This window comes from Trachypithecus francoisi, unplaced genomic scaffold (genome assembly GCF_009764315.1).
Source record: "Trachypithecus francoisi isolate TF-2019V2 unplaced genomic scaffold, Tfra_2.0 Lachesis_group14, whole genome shotgun sequence".
Lineage (NCBI taxonomy): Eukaryota > Metazoa > Chordata > Mammalia > Primates > Cercopithecidae > Trachypithecus > Trachypithecus francoisi.
Genome location: NW_022681459.1, coordinates 62,151,063 through 62,167,614, shown reverse-complemented (window position 1 = coordinate 62,167,614; position 16,552 = coordinate 62,151,063). Strand labels below are relative to the sequence as shown.

The 16,552-nt window shown below is 42.5% G+C and overlaps 1 protein-coding gene across 7 annotated transcripts in view; it reads left to right on the top strand.

Moving 5' to 3' along the window:
- The first annotated feature begins 413 nt into the window (after positions 1-413).
- Positions 414-16,552, top strand: part of GRAP2 (GRB2 related adaptor protein 2) — a 74,502-nt gene continuing 58,363 nt past the window's right edge. For 4 of the 7 annotated variants that reach the window (XM_033233882.1, XM_033233884.1, XM_033233875.1 and 1 more), the window contains exon 1: positions 518-738. The gene's annotated coding sequence lies outside the window, so the exon portion shown is untranslated. Of the gene's footprint in view, positions 739-16,552 lie in introns of all 7 variants that reach the window. The other 3 variants (XM_033233877.1, XM_033233881.1, XM_033233876.1) reach the window with 3 other exon arrangements.

The following is a 16,552-nucleotide window of genomic DNA, read 5'->3' as shown; positions in this document are numbered from 1 at the left end:
GAAGTCCCAGAAATTGAAGGAACTGGTTCCAACTCATGCCGGACTGTGGCAAACCTGGGGTGAGAACTCATCCCAGCTCAGAATGTTTCTTCTTTTTTTGTCAAGAGTAATATTACAGACTGAGTGCATGAACAAAGCATCTTCCCTGGGATTTTAACATTGTGAGTGATCAAAGGTGCTCTTAAATAAGTTCCTCCAAGAAGCCCTAATGTCCCTCGGGGTGCATGACTGTACTAAGAGAATAAGAGTTTTCCTTAAGATCAACTTGCTGATGGACCATATCTAGGACTAGAAATTTTCTTATGTGAACATAAGTGTTCAGTGGGGATATTGTTAAAACTGAAACCTAGCATAAAGAAGCAAAAGTATTTCAGTGAACCTCCTGCATTTTAGTTCAACTCTGGCAGCAAGAAAACAAAACCACATAATCTAAGGCTCACGCCCAACTCTCTGAAGCCCCGTATGTGCTAGTTCCTGTGTGGTTTGCCTACAGGCTGCAGGGCTGACTAGGGTTAGTTTGGAGGAGGGAGTAAGAGGTGGGGAGGAGGAGGCACAGTTAATGGATCTGTAAACTTGCACCCTCTTTCAGAGTGGTACATGGAAGACAGCACAAAGTGGATCCGTACTCTGAAATGCAGTAATTCTGATGCTTGAATTCGTCTTCCTTCTTGCCAGAAAGGATTCTAATAACTCGGCATCAAAGCCAAGACATAAATTCAACCACTTCTCTTCCAAAAGGTATGTCATTATACAATATCTGTACATATATTTTGTATGAGTTAATTAAAATGAATCTCATTAGTTCTCTAAATACTGCTTTTAAGTCCCATCGGCTAATGTCTCTAAACCTTTTGCCGTGACAATGTTTGTGGTGATGGGATTTGACTTCTATCAAGTGAACTGGGAGAACACTTGTTCCTTACTCAGTCCATAACACAAAAATCTCCACAAACCGGCTTCAGAAGCATCTCGGGGAAAGATTTTCGACCTTGGGATCACAGAAGTAAAATTCCATTTCACCATGGTCAGGATTTAATCCAAATTGGAAGGGGTTGGAGGGGGTAGAGGGCTGAGCAGTAATGAATGAACACCAGCACTCTGAGATCAGGATTTCTCTCTTTGCTTGAATTTCTAGTTCTGTTCGCATTTTTGTTACCTGTACAAAGAACACCAGTTTTCATTCCTTTACCAAAAGAGGACTTTATGTTGAAGTGTATTTTGGAAGGGTATTGTCTCTCTTTGTACTAGCCATGAGGCTCCATCCCTGTGACTGCCTCTGGTTTAGGCATCCAGTCTGAAGATAGCTGCTTTGTGTTCTTTGTCCCAACTCTTCCTGAACATGAGGATTGAACATACCAACCAAAGATTTCGCTAATTTAAAATGTATCGTATTGCCCTGACAGGTATACTGTCAAAAAAAATTACCGTATTTACCTACCTGGAATTAGGCCTTCTTAATAAGGTATATGCAACATAATTTGCACACTATTGAACATACACATCCCTAGATAAACTAGGAGAGGGAAATATTTTAGACCTAAACATCCCATGGGAAAAATTTCGTGTGCTCTCGTTACGTTATCCGAGGATGGGAAACTTCAGGTCGAAGAATCTTTTGTTCTATGCAGCAACGTTTGTCATTAACGGTTTAGTTCTTTAGTGGGTCCTTTTTGTTTCTTATTTTTGGTTTCAGAAAGAGCATTTAGCAGAAGTTACTCTCCTTTAACAATCCAGTATTGTATATAGAACTTTATAAAATAATTTTATAGTGATCCTCTTTACAAAACCGTCTGCTATTAAATAAGGAACACTGTGTAAATAGAGGACCACCTAAGTATATTTAATTTTCAAATTTGAAAAATATCTGACTCATACCCTTTTTTGTTTTTTTTTTTTTGTAAAGGAGAGGTGGCCCTATATTATTGAATAAAACTGCTTTTGTAGATTGAACTTGGAGTGTCTCCCGTGTGGTAAACTGAAATCTTATTCTCCCCAAATTGTAATAGATTTTATCTTTTTTAAAAATGACTTTACTGAAGCAGAGGAGAAAGAGATGATCAATCTATTCAATATGAAAAAATATTTCTGTTGCTAATACAATATCCTTTTGAATATCTCCGACGTCTTAGGCCTGGTGAAAATCCCTTTCAATTGTTCTGTCTACCTCGTAGGGATATTGTAAGAATAAATGAGTTAACATAGATATGAAGTGCCTTAGGAAAAAGGCACTATAAAAATGCAAGACAGTGTCATCATTAGTTATTTCTTTGACTCTTGATCATTTTCTTCCAACTTCTTATACAAAATGTCTCTCACTTATTTCCTGAAGCCATCTCTTTTAGAACTATTGCTTTCTAGAAGAGCTGAAAATGATCCTAGTTCCAACATATTTATTGATTCCCAGATAATAACACCCACTGGTGTTGATGACTGACAGGGTTCATGCCTAAACTTGAGTAGAACTTGCCCTTTTTTCCTGGATCGAGAAAAGTCTGCAGTTGTTCGAAAACATGTCAGTAAGTGTGATTCCATCAGGATTTCTTCAATAAGTAACAGTTGCTGCTGGATAATCCTGGGGGCAGATTATTCATTTTTGTGCCCCTATAAAACAAACTCAAAGCTTGTTCAAGAATCTTTATAAGTTGTTTGAATCAAACAATAGGGTCGATAGGTTCCCATTTTGTCCTTTTGAGGTATTTGCCCAGCGTACCTTGGTCTATAAAGAAGTAGCATAGCCTTGGCTGGGCGCGGTGGCTCCTGCTTATAATCCTAGCACTTTGGGAGGCCGAGGTGGGGCGGATCTCCAAAAATAAATAATAATAATGATAATAACACAGTCTCATGAGCCTTTTTTTTTTTTGAAACAGGGTCTCACTCTGTCACTCAGCCTGGAGTGCAGTGGTGCAATCACAGCTCACTGCAGACTCAACTACCCTGGGCTTAGTGATCCTCCCACCTCAGCCTCTCGAGTAGCTAGAACTACAGGTGCACACCACCACACCTGGCTAATATTGTATTTTTAGTAGAGACAGAGTTTTGCCATGTTGTGCCGGCTGGTCTTGAACTCCTGAACTCAAGCGATTCGCCTGCCTCAGCCTCCCAAACTGTTGGGATTACAGGTGTGAACCACCGTACCTGGCCTGCCCTTTCTTTTCCATTTAAAAATTCTTAAGAAAGCATGGCCCTGTTTAACAGATAAGCATTTTACAAACATTTATCGATCAATTACTATATGCCAGGCCTGGCGCTAGGCACCAAGTCCTCTTCAACAGTGTTAACGTTAAGTTTCAATAAACTTGAGTCAGTAGGAATTCAGTAAATAATTTTTAAAGATTGTTTTCTTTTTAAATATGCATTTATAAACAAAAATTTTAGAGAATTAAACTATCACAAAGTACATGATGATAAAAGTCTTACATGCTCTCCAAAGAAAATGTTAAGACGTTCCTTAAGAAGACAGTGAAGAACGGCTGGGCACAGTGGCTCACACCTGTGATCCCAGCACTTGGGAGGCCAAGGCAGGCAGATCATCTGAGGTCAGGAGTTGGAGACAAGCCTGGCCAATATGCTGAAACCCTGTCTACCAAAATACAAAAATTAGCCAGGCATGATGGCAGGTGCCTGTAATCCCAGCTACTTGAGAGACTGAGGGACGAGAATTGCTTGCACCTGGGAGGCAGACGTTTCAGTGAACTGAGATCGTGCCACTGCACTCCAGCCTGATCAACAAAGTAAGACCCTGTCTCAAAAAATAAAAAGAAAAAAGAAAAGATAGTGAGAAAATAACTGAACATAAAACATAAAGTTGAAATATTAGTACTCACTATCTACGTTCAACAATTGCTAACTTTTTGCCGTATTTGCTCCATCTATACCTATTTCTCTCTGAATTACTTTTAAGTTGCAGATAAGATAATACTTCACTCCGAAATAATTCAGTACTCATCTAAGAATAAAGGCATTCCTCTATCTAACCACAATACCATCATTAGGCCTAAGAGGATAAACAGTAAGTCCTTAATATCACCTGATAGCTAGTGCAGATTTAACCTTCCCCATTTGTCCCCCCCAAATGTCTTCTATACCATTTTTTTAAAAAAAAGAATCTAATTTTTAAAAATAAGAACATATTTTACAGTTGGGTCTCATACTTCTTTCTTCAACATTGGATGTTTTTAAAGATTAAGCCAGTTCTCTTGTACCAGGTCCCACTTTCTGAATTTGTTGTTGCCTCATGGTTAATTTGTTCCTCTACCCACTTTATTTCCTGTAAGCTCCAAGTTAGGACTAAAAGCATGATTTGATTTTGATTGAACATTTTTTGCAAGGTGCCACTGGCTACTCCATATTGCATCTTTTCAGGAGGTACAGAGTGCCAGGTTGTTCCACTGTGTGTGATGCCAAGTTTGATCAGGGCTTGAGGTTGTGATCTTGCTCAGGGGATCTCTTGTTGTAAAGACACTTTTTCACCCTTTGCAATTAGCAAGTAGTCTCAGGGAGTATCTCAAAGTGTATCTCATAAAGACTTTGGCACTCTGGCAATATCCTATTTCTCGACAAACTGTCACCCAGTGACTTTAGGTAATAATCTTTGCCTCAATTGATTATTTCACTGGAGTTCATATAAATTTTTAATACACTTTGAAGATGGAATCGACATGCGAATTCTTCATTATCAGCAGCAATAGCAACTGGAAATATTTATTGAGTGCATAAGTTCAGGTAATAATAATAATAGTAGGTAACGTTTATTGAGTGCTTGCTGTGGAGCCAAGACAGCCTCAGTGTGAGCCCAGTCTTTCACTTACTAAGTGAGTGAACTGGGACAAGTTATTCTTTTTGTGCTTCAGTTTCTCAAGCTATAGAATGGGATTAATAATGGTGCCTATCTTGTGGGATTGTTCTGAAGAGTAAACGATTTATACATGTTAAGTTCCTAAAACAGTGCCTGTTGTTATTGTTATTTGCCAAGCATTGTTCTACTACTTTGTAGGTACTAACTTCTCCTAATGGTGCAGTGAAGAAAGTGCTAATATTATCCTTTTTTCACAATGAGGAAACTGAGGTACAGAGAGGTCTAGTACGTTGCACAAGGTCACTTAACTACTACCTGGTGGAGCCAGGATTTGAACCCAGGCTGTCTGGTTCCTGAGCACTCTCTCTGATGACGGGCACATGCAGTGAGGAGAGGTACAAGTGGAGCTGAGTGGAAGTAGCTCTCACACACACCCAGACTTGAAGTTATTGAAAATCCAGGAGGTTGCCACCCAAACACATTTAAGGTTTCATTCATCTGAATAAGAACAGCATTCCACTAAACACAGATAAGTGCTCTTATTACATTTACATAGCTTAAGGCTCTGTACAAGAAACCTTCAACATAAAATACTTGGAACTGCAAACAGTAGGCGAACGATGAAGTAATAAGGGGGGAAAACCCTGAAAGGAGCAATACAAGGGGGGAGTTATGAGACCTGGGACCTCAGAGCCTCGGGGTGGAAGATGATATTTTGATATTATTAGGAGGGAAAAAATTCCTCTCATTTTTCACATTCCTGTACTGTATAAGATTTTACCATGAAAACACAAGAGTATAAGCCATTGTCAGATTTATAAAAGGCCACAGTGGATTTCCTTAGGAGACGATGGATGACTCTTGTTAGTAGGTAACTTCCCTGGTTGGTTATCTCATACACTCAGATATTCCATAAGTCAGCCTGTGCCTTCTGAAACTGTATTGAGAAAAAGCTGTATAAACGAGGTATTGGTCCATGCTCCTAAATTAGCATTACAAAAGGGTTCCACCGTGGGGGGTAGAATCTTATCCACTCCTTCAGTGGCCATTACGGAAAGCTCTCCAGTGTACTTTTCTATAGAGAACTAAAAATAAATACGAAAAAAGAAATCCAGCATTAATAATGGTTCTTTTTTTGCATTTCTAACACAGTCATTGCCAAATTGGTTCTGCCTTTTTATGTTTTTTAATGAAAAGCAGCCTAATTGATCAATTGGTCGTGAATAATACTTTTCCGTTTGTTTTTCTCCACACCCCCCAGCCTTCTAGAACCACGGGCTTAATGTGTCGGCCTACAAATGGTTCATGATTTGTGTCTTTTTCGAGTGCTTTATGGGAAAATATTAGAAACAAACTGCTGGGAACTCAGTAGGAACTCAGTAAATAATAAGTAGATAGTTATCTTGTTAAATATTATTTTAAAGAAACTCTTTCTAAATAACTAGGAAATATTACAAGGGAGGTACAAAGTGGGGTGGAAAGCCTGGCTGACTTGTAATTTGAAATTTCTGTTCATCATTTTATAAGTCACAGAGTTTAACCCTTTATAAAACAAAATGTAAAGTCTGATAGCTGAAAAGGCTCTCCTCCCCTAAACAGATTTGTTTGAAAATATAGATCATTAAATCGGCAAGACTAGCAGGAGAATCTCAACCATACATTGAGACAACTAAGAAAATTGTCTGAATCTAATACCTTATGTCAGTACTTTAAATTGACCATAAATATGCTGATATCCATAGCACATACGTTCTTACTGGCAGTGGTGGGGTGGCTGGGGGAAGGGGAGTGTCACAGACACGTTGAAGATGTTGATGAAAGCTATGAAAACTCTCCCCAATGGGGAAAAAAGCCAACGATGCCTAGCACTTATCCTCACACAACTTTGCACAGAATGTCCATGGGAAATTCTGGTATCCATTCATCATAAATCACCTGGTGTCCATCCATATATCCTCAACAGGAAAATTTTCTTTCTCTAGAGTTATTGTACACTGATCCTGATGGAGCTTTAAAAATCGTTGCCGTGCAGGCTCAGTGACTTTGGGAGGACAAGGTGGGAGGATTGCTTGAGCCCAGGAGATTGAGACCAGCCTGGGCAACATGGTGAGGCCCCCATCTCTACAAGATATTCTTTTAAAAAATAGCCAGGGGGCCGGGCGCGGTGGCTCAAGCCTGTAATCCCAGCACTTTGGGAGGCCGAGACGGGCAGATCACGAGGTCAGGAGATCAAGACCATCCTGGCTAACACAGTGAAACCCCATCTCTACTAAAAAAAAAATACAAAAAACTAGCCGGGCAAGGTGGTGGGCACCTGTAGTCTCAGCTACTTGGGAGGCTAAGGCAGGAGAATGGCGTAAACCTGGGAGGCAGAGCTTGCAGTGAGCCGAGATCGCGCCACTGCACTCCAGCCTGGGTGACAGAGCGAGATGCCGTCTCAAAAAAAAAAAAAAAAAAAAAAAAGCCAGGCCCAGTGGCCCGCACCTGTAGTCCAAGCTACTCCAGAGGCTGAGGCAAGAGTATCCCTTGAGCCCAACAGGTCAAGGCTGCAGTAAGCCATGTTCACACCACTACACTCCAGCCTGGGCAACAGAGCGAGATCCTGTCTCAAAAGATAAATAAGTAAATAAAAAGAGTTGTCATTATCTTGTTTGATCTGGCTGTGATCTTTGAGGTAGACAGACTACAGATTTTACCTCTGATTCTGCAGAGTGGGAAAGGCAAGGCTTGGAGAGTTTCCGGGACTTGCTCAAGGTAATTTGCTAATGTCTGCGGGGACTTAGCACCAAGCCTGTCACGCTGTAGCCTGGGCCCCTTCCACAACACTGGTCCAAACACAGGATTCTGGAGATGCAGGAGCCCTTGCTGGGCTTCTGGAAAGCTGAATTCTGGCTCTGCCAGAAGCTACCCACGTGATCTCAAACAAGTCACCTAACTTCCCTGAGCTTCAGTTTCTTCCTCAGTCAAGTGAGGGGTTAGACTGTGTGTTCTCTGAAGCCCTTTGATTTTCTGCGGAAAACTGCCTAATCCCACTGGGTCTGAGAACAGAGGGAAATGATCTTTTCTGCCATAGATGGCAAGACCCTTCACCCTTCCCTGTAGGGCATAAGAGCTGGCGTCTAATTCTTAACGGATTCCCTTGCAATGTCCACGTCCCATTAGAAACTACAAACATCTCAATAGTACCTCTGTGGGCTGCTTAGGTGTCATGCTGCTGGGTGCCTCACTTGCTGCAGGGCTGACTGTCTGCAGCAATTATACTCTAACCCTGTGCTCTGCATCGGGCAGACATCCCATGAGATTTTATTATCCCTCTTGGGTAGTTCAGGGAGTCATATGGAAGTCAATAATGCTGATGGGCTTATTTTGGGCCGATAGACCCTTATCCTTCTAAAGAGGTTATACGTTTCAAAAGGCACAAAACCTTCTCCTTGATTTTTTATTACGAACAGTTATGTCCTTTAATGTCCCAGAATTGTTCTTGGAAGTTGGAGACTCACAAGAGGGCCTGCAGCTGTGAGTGCAGAAGTCCTGAGACTAGGGGAGGACATCACCCCTCTCCCTTGGCCTTTGGAGTCATCCAAGCTAAGTGCTAATATTTGTGATTAGCAGGTGTTGATAGGAAATTGGGGTCCTGTGTCTTAGTCTTTTTGTGCTTCAAATTTTCTAAGTGTACTTCAGGCTGGCAAGTGGAGTTAGATCAACTTCTTACGGAGAGTATCATCTGCTCCGTACCGTGTCAGGTCATTGGACTGTGGGAGGTTATACTGACTGGTGATGAGAGTGACAGAGCATGAGCTTGGCTCCTGTATTCTGTGTTCTCTGCTCAGCCTCAAAGATGACTCACTTGCCTCACCGACTCCTCTGTCCTCGAGTGAAATTATGCTGTTTTTAACCCACTGTACAAGAGACTTTCGAAGATTCATGGGTTGCTACCCCCAACAATATCTCCTGTGTACAACGCAGAACATGATGCTTTCTTATGTCAACAAACTCATTTTGTGGAATTTTTATTTCCTAGATCTATATATATATATATATATTTTTTTTTTTTTTTTTTTTTTTTTTTTTGAGACGAAGTCTCGATCTGTCTCCCAGGCTGGAGTGCAGTAGCCGGATCTCAACTCACTGCAAGCTCTGCCTCCCGGGTTTACGCCATTCTCCTGCCTCAGCCTCCCGAGTAGCTGGGACTGCAGGCGCCCGCCACCTTGCCTGGCTAGTTTTTTGTATTTTTTAGTAGAGACAGGGTTTCAGTGTTAGCCAGGATGGTCTTGATCTCCTGACCTCGTGATCCCCCCGTCTCGGCCTCCCAAAGTGCTGGGATTACAGGCTTGAGCCACCGCGCCCAGCCAGATCAATATTTTTAAATAAAAGACTACTAATTCATTTTATAAACCAGGTACTGTAGGATGTTATGAGTTGACACTTGGTACCCTGTAAGTATCCAAATAATCAAAGAAGAAGAAAGTGTGAAGTCAAGGAATCCCCCAGCTGAAAAGAAATTCCCAATACCTGGAACAAAAAAGATGGAGCTTTTAGAGAGCAGACTTTGTTTTTCTCCAGCTTAGTTCCTCAACTTCCATTTTTAAATGTAAGATGTAAGGGAGATTTACAATACAGCCTACTTTGTCAGCTCATATTATTTCATAAAGTGAAGGGTCAATTAGGTATTATTATCATCAAGAGAGCATACAGTAATGCTCCGTCTTGTAGATGCTGTAACAATTACCTGTCTGATTACTTTAATTTATCTTTTGGCTACCGTCTGTAGAAATTCCCTCAGTCCCTAGCTCACAGGTATACAGATCTACTGAGAACATTGAGGGAAATAAAAGCAAAAAAATATATAATTGGGTCCTTTCCCCTAAGGAATGAACAGTGTATTTGGGAAACTAGGACAAACAAACAAAAAAATGCTACCACAATGCAAAACTCCTGATGAGGAGATTAAAAAACGGCTCAAGATGGAGATTTTTAGAAAGGACTTCTTGAAGGAGGTGCATCTGTAGGCTGAGAGAGATGGTTTAGCAAGCAGGCATCAATGCATTCACAAAGCTTTATATTTCAAGGAAATCATAAGGGAAACAGGGTCTTCTTTGCTGAAGATCTGTTTTTTTTTTTTTTTTTTTTTTTTTTTTTTGAGACGGAGTCTCGCTCTTCCCCCAGGCTGGAGTGCAGTGGCCGGATCTCAGCTCACTGCAAGCTCCGCCTCCCGGGTTTACGCCATTCTCCTGCCTCAGCCTCCCGAGGAGCTGGGACTACAGGCGCCCGCCACCTCGCCCGGCTAGTTTTTTGTATTTTTTAGTAGAGACGGGGTTTCACCGTGTTAGCCAGGATGGTCTCGATCTCCTGACCTCGTGATCCGCCCGTCTCGGCCTCCCAAAGTGCTGGGATTACAGGCTTGAGCCACCGCGCCCGGCCTGAAGATCTGTTTATTTTGCAAACAACAAAGAGTTAGAAGGGCCTTGTGAAGTTTCCGTGGGGAATCCAGAAACTAAACTTCTGCCACTGGCAACTACCTCAAGATCTTTTCCCAGATTAACCTGCTCTTCTCCTGCTTCCATTCATGTCCCTCAAAGTCTTCTTTTTCAAGCATAAATATCCTTAGTTCTTGTAACCACTCCTCCTATGAGGCAGTTTTGCATGCTGGCATTATTTTAAGCACTCGCCTCTGATTGGACTCTACTGTAGGGCCTCTCCTAAGTCAGGAGGCTCAGAATGGAGCTATGCTCTCCAGGAGTGATCTGAGGATGCAGAACACCATGGGGTAGTTGCATGATCTGTAGCCTATACTTCTATTAATATGGCCCATCATTGCATGAGCTCTTTTGGCATCCATGTCACACTGCTGACTCATACTGAAATTCTGGTCAACTAAAACCTATGAGTTCCCGTGCACTACTACTAAGCCAGATCTTTTTTTCTTTCTTTTCTTTTCTTTTCTTTCCTTCTTTCCTTCTTTCCTTCTTTCCTTCTTCCTTCTTCCTTCTTTCCTTCTTTCCTTCTTTCCTTCTTTCCTTCTTTCCTTCTTTCCTTCTTTCCTTCTTTCTTTCTTTTCTTTCTTTCTTTCTTTTCTTTCTTTCTTTCTTTCTTTCTTTCTTTTTTGATGGAGTCTCGCTCTGTCACCCAAGCTGGAGTGCAGTGGCATAATCTCAGCTCACTGCAACCTCCGCCTCCTGGGTTCAAGTGATTCTCCTGCCTCAGCCTCCTGAGTAGCTGGGACTACAGGTGAACACCACCAGGCCCAACTAATTTTTGTATTTTTAGTAGAGACGGGGTTTCACCATGTTGGTCAGGCTGGTGTCAAACTCCTGAACTTGTGATCCGCCTGCCTGGGCCTCCCAAAGTGCTGGGATTACAGGCATGAACCACCGTGCCCAGCCAGATCTTTCTTATTCTGTACTTACACTGTTGATTTAAGAAAAAAAAAATCCTTAGGACAGAGTATGAGAAGTCATTTATTTCTATTCCACTTGATCATTTTGATAACACCTTCTCCAAATCTTTCAGAGCTAGACTATTAGCTTCCCCTCCCTGCAGGTGACTACTTACCTGCTGGTGCAGCTAATCTCATGATGGATCTCTGGCCTCTAAAGGGCCAGAACTTCATTGTCTCCTTCCTATCCATCAATTCTCTGCAAACCTGGATGAATCTGCATCCTTAGACAAACTAGTGGACCTCAGTCTTCCTAAGTAAGATAGGAATAAGTGTGAATGACCATTTTCTCCCTGCAGTGAGGATATGCAACAATGAGTTCGATGTCTGCAAAACCCTAAGGAAATGTCACTCAAAAGCAGCATTAGACGAGGGGAGAAAAAGTTTATTTTAGGCTCTCAGCAGCTTTCGGAAGACTCGATTATCCTACTCACTACACATGAAAGTTAATGACCTCATTTTTGCAGACGTTTTAAAAATATGCTGGATTATCTGATTTTTGGTTGTAGTAACATCATGTGATGGTCGGTATCATTTTACACCTTATTTGTAATGTGAGCAAGTGCCATAAAGTGTATCTGCAAGACTCGTTTACAATGACTCTCTTCCCTCCATCCCCTCCCCCAGCCCCATCCTCAACCCTACCCTCTTCCGTTTGTAATATGGGACTATAAAGATCTTGAGTTTAGGTTTCCGTCAGACTTTTGGAAACCTCTAAAAGACTTACCAAGCTAGCTTAGAAGTTCGTAGGCTTTCATCCCTGGCCAGCGCAGAGAGCTCACAAGTAACTTGTGTAATATTTATAATTTCAAGCTAATAGAAGTGTCGTACTTCAAAACACATCCCTGAGAGCAGTTTTTTTGTTCCTTATAGAAAGGTGCAGGGAACATCCAAATTTTTCTAGCCTGCTGTTCTAATAAGTATTGTGATGTTGCTCTTGTGACCCTATAATTATTTATTTTCCAATAGCCCCTCCTTGACCTTTCACGTGATTTTTAATCGAGGGCCTGGGCACTTGTAGCAGAGTGTGATCCTAGGACCAGCAGCAGCCGGCATTGCCAGGGAGGCTGTTAGAAGTGAGGATCTCAGGCCCTGCCTCAAACCTATTGAATCAGAATCTTAACTATGAAAAAATTCCTCTGGTGATTCTTATGCACAATAAAATCTGAGAAGAACAGATCTAGAGTGAAGGGATTTTCACCCCCATTTTACCCACTGTAGACCTTGTGTTGTGATACAAACCTTACAAACTTACATTTGGTGTTTATTAAAAGGTTAGAGTCCTTAGTTAAAATGTTACCAGATTCAAATGTTCTGTTTATACATTCAGCTATTTAACTGGCTTTAAAGTACTCTTGTCAACCAGGCATGGTGGCTCACGCCTATAATCCCAACACTTTGGGAGGCCACAGTGGGAGGATTGCTTGAGCTCAGGAGTTTGAGGCCAGCCTGGGCAACATAGCAAGATCCCATCTCTACAAAAAATTAAAAATTAGCCAGGTATGGTTATGCATGCCTGGAGTCCTAGGTACAGGAGGCTGAGGCAGGAGGATCACTTGAGCCCAGGAGTTTGAAGTTGTGATGAGATATAACTGAGATACTGTACTCCATCCAGCCTGGGTGACAGAGTGAGACCTTGTCTCCAAAAAAAAAAAGTACTCTTGCCTTTCTGGGTTCTTGTGGAGCAGGGGTTCTCCCCCACCCCCATCAGGGACATCTGGTAATGCCAGGAAACATTTTTTGTCACAATTTGCGGGGAGAGGACCTACTGGTGGGTAGAAGCCAGTGATGCTGTTCAGAATCCTACAATGCACAGGATGGCCCCCACAACAAGGACTTAACTGGCCCCAAATGTCAATAGTGACAAGGTTGGAAAACACCAGTATATGATTTACAAAGACTCAGATGTGCGACCATAAACCATAGAACGCTATAGGAAAATAGAGTCATGTGGCATGTCACTATATGACCAGGCAAAGAACAAATAGACCGGCAGTGGCCGGAGTGACGGTGGTGGGGTTATGAGGGGCAGGGAATGGAAAATCCAGCCACAGACGAAAGGAGACATCTAGGACCAATGCTAAGTGGTACTCCGTGCACAAAGGCAGTCAGCTTTAGAGGACAGGGCTAAAAGGCTGGGCACAGTGGCTAACACCTGTAATCCCAGCACTTTGGGAGTCCAAGGCAGGTGGATCATCTGAGGTCAGGAGTTTGAAACCAGCCTGGCCAATGTGGTGAAATCTCGTCTCTACTAAAAATACAAAAATTAGCTAGGCATGGTGACGGGCGCCTGTAATCCCAGCTACTGGGGTGACCGAGGTGGGAGAATCGCTTGTACCTGGGAACAGGAGGTTGCAGTGAGCAGAGATTGCACCACTGCACTCCAACCTGGGCAACAGAGTGAGACTCCATCTCAAAAAAAAAAAAAAAAAAGGACAGGGTTAATGTTCAGGGACTGAACACCAGGTATGAGCTCCAGGAGGAGGTGTGGGAGAAATAGAGAGAGAAAGAGAGAGAGAGAAGGCTTCAGTTCTAGAGTGGATACCAGGTATGATCTCAAAATCATGTTAGACATGGAAAACAAGAAAGAATTTCAATTATTAGCATAGGAGTACACAGGCAGATTTCAGGTAAATGCAGTAAGATGAAGACTCAGGAACAAGGCAGAATCCTGCTTGCTAGAACTGGGATGCCTCAGAGCCAGGCCAGCAACAAGCATGACCCCATGCCGAGTCAGCCAAGTGTTCAGCTAGAGTGGCCTCCGTAAATCCCTCCCAACTGAGAAGAGGCTTAGTGCTGAGTGTACAGCACGGTTGACTTGCAGAAAAGGGTCAAGGGCTCCCAGCTATGGAGAAAGGTAGACCAGAAGTAAGCTAGGTCCTGACAGTGGCCACTGAAAAATCACGGGATAAGAAATGGAATAGAACTTTAGAGGTCCTCTGGGGTCATTCCCCTACTGCAGGGTGCACCTAAATCATTTCGGAAAGATTATCTACTCTTCCACTTTAACATTTTCAGGGGAAGATTTCTTAAGGACTGGTGGATGCCTTATATTCCATCGAAGTCAAAACTTCTCCCCCATTTCTAACCCTAAACACCTCTTCCTGGGGTGTAAAGTGAGTGTCTTTCATCCCACCCTGCACACAATGTGATTTCTAACATTAGGTAATGATAAACGGCCCTCTGCAACTGCCAAGCACAGCCACCCCTTTTCCAGGCTAAAGCATCTCAATTCCATTAGCGTGTTGCCCTGAGAGTCTCTCCCCGACCTTTTAATCCCCTCATTATCCTCTGGACCTGCTCCAAGCCTTGCCTGCTTGAGATAGTTACCACCAAGTATGTATTTGTTAAATGGAAGCTGTGTGCAGACTGCCCTTTTGCCATGGAACACAAAGAAGGAGGAATATAAAAGAATATACACAGTTTTGTTGGTTTTTATTAGTCTCTCTCCTCTCTCTCCAAGGAGTTGTCAATCTTTTCTGCACTTATAGTCTAGTTGGAGCACTAGTCCTCAGGCTAAATTCCACCGAAATATTTTGGTTGTTCAGCAAACGCTTTCACTGTGACCCTCACCTAAGGACAATAGAGTACACCATCAAATGGGATAGCTATAAGTGAATTTAGCTCCAAATAAAACTAGGATAAATGCATTTGTTCAGTTCCAGAGAAGGCTTCATACTGTCCTGTGGATTTCATTTCAAATGAACTGCAAAACAAAGTTCTTTTCCGTGGAAGGGATTTACTCAACTGAATTCACTCACTTTGCTGTAACTGGATTAATCTCATTTCACATCGTGTCTCTAAGTAGAAAAGTAAACTGATTGACAGCAGGCTAAGTGGATATGTTTATGCATCCAACATCAGTGAGATTTATTCCAAGTAGATTGCAACCAGAAAATGGTGTCCTGGTTGTTTTTGCTTCTATAAAGCAGTCGCAAAAGTGCACCACTTTCGTACTCGATCTGAAAAACCGTTTATCAAAGTTACAATAGATGAGGTGTTGTGGGATGTGACAGAACGTACGTACATCAAATGAAATGAGCATTTCTACCTTCCCAGATCTTGAAACGGTCTTTTGCCTCCCCAGCCTTATAAAAAGAATCATTTTAGGCCAGGCATGGTGGCTCACACCTGTAATCCCAGCACTCTGGGAGGCCTAGAAGGTGGATCACTTGAAGTCTGGAGTTCAAGAAAAGCCTGGCTAACATGGTGAAACCCCATCTCTATTAAAAATGCAAAAATTAGCTGGGTGTGGTGGGTGCCTGTAATCCCAGCTACTCAGGAGGCCGAGGCAGGAGAATTGCTTGAACCCGGGAAGTGAAGGCTGCAGTGAGCCGAGATCATGCCACTACACTCCAGCCTGGGCGACAAAGTGAGACTCCATCTCAAAAGAAAAAAAAAATATTTTTATTCTATCTGCATGTTCTGAAAGCCACCCTTTTGTATTTTTGAGTTGAGTTTCACAGGGCACTGCTCAAGGTAAACACCTAGTCCCACTTGTGGTTGAGCAGGCATTGACCCCAGACTGGCTCCCTGCCAGCACACCACCCTGGAGCGAACCACCACCCTGTACCTTGCTTCACCTTCTGCTTTCTGTGGCACACTCTTTCTTCTCTTTCTTCTGCATCACTCTGCATTTCCAAAGCCACAATCGTGTCATCCTCTCAGGACTCTCAATCTCTGTCTATGCTGATGCCGTCTCCTTTGTCTCTCCCAGATTGCTGACTTTATTCCAGCTTCTACTTCTAACGCAATAAGACTGCTATTGGAAATTTTTTTTATGATTCTATAGCTGGCAGTTTCTATAAGCAGAAGTTACTCTGAAAGGAAAGAACTTGTGGAGATGAGCCTGGGGTGTCACAGGGCTGTTACATGGATCAAATGTAATAATATGTATCAAAAAGCAATTTGTAAACTGTAACATGCTCTCCAAAAGTAAATTATTACTGTATTATATGACCTTAGGGTTTAAAAAGCAGCTGGATGATATGTAAAAGTTCAAGGCTCAGTAGCATCATTGGAAAAGAAAATTAGAAGATGGGGAGGGGCGTGGACGCTTCCATCGGTAAGCTAGGGGCCTCTCAACATTTTTTCCAGCCAAAGCACACCCATTTAGCTGTGAGCATACACTCTGTTCTGAGGACTGCCTGCTCACCTTTCTGGACCTAAGTCCTTCCCTCTTGCTTAAGCTCCTCCATCCCACTCATCACCACCTTCCCAAATCCTAGCCGACCCCAAGGGCTAACCCCCAACCCACCCTCCTTTCCCAGCTCTGCCCCAGATAAAGTGAATCTCTTTCTCTCCAGCACTCAGTCTTATGT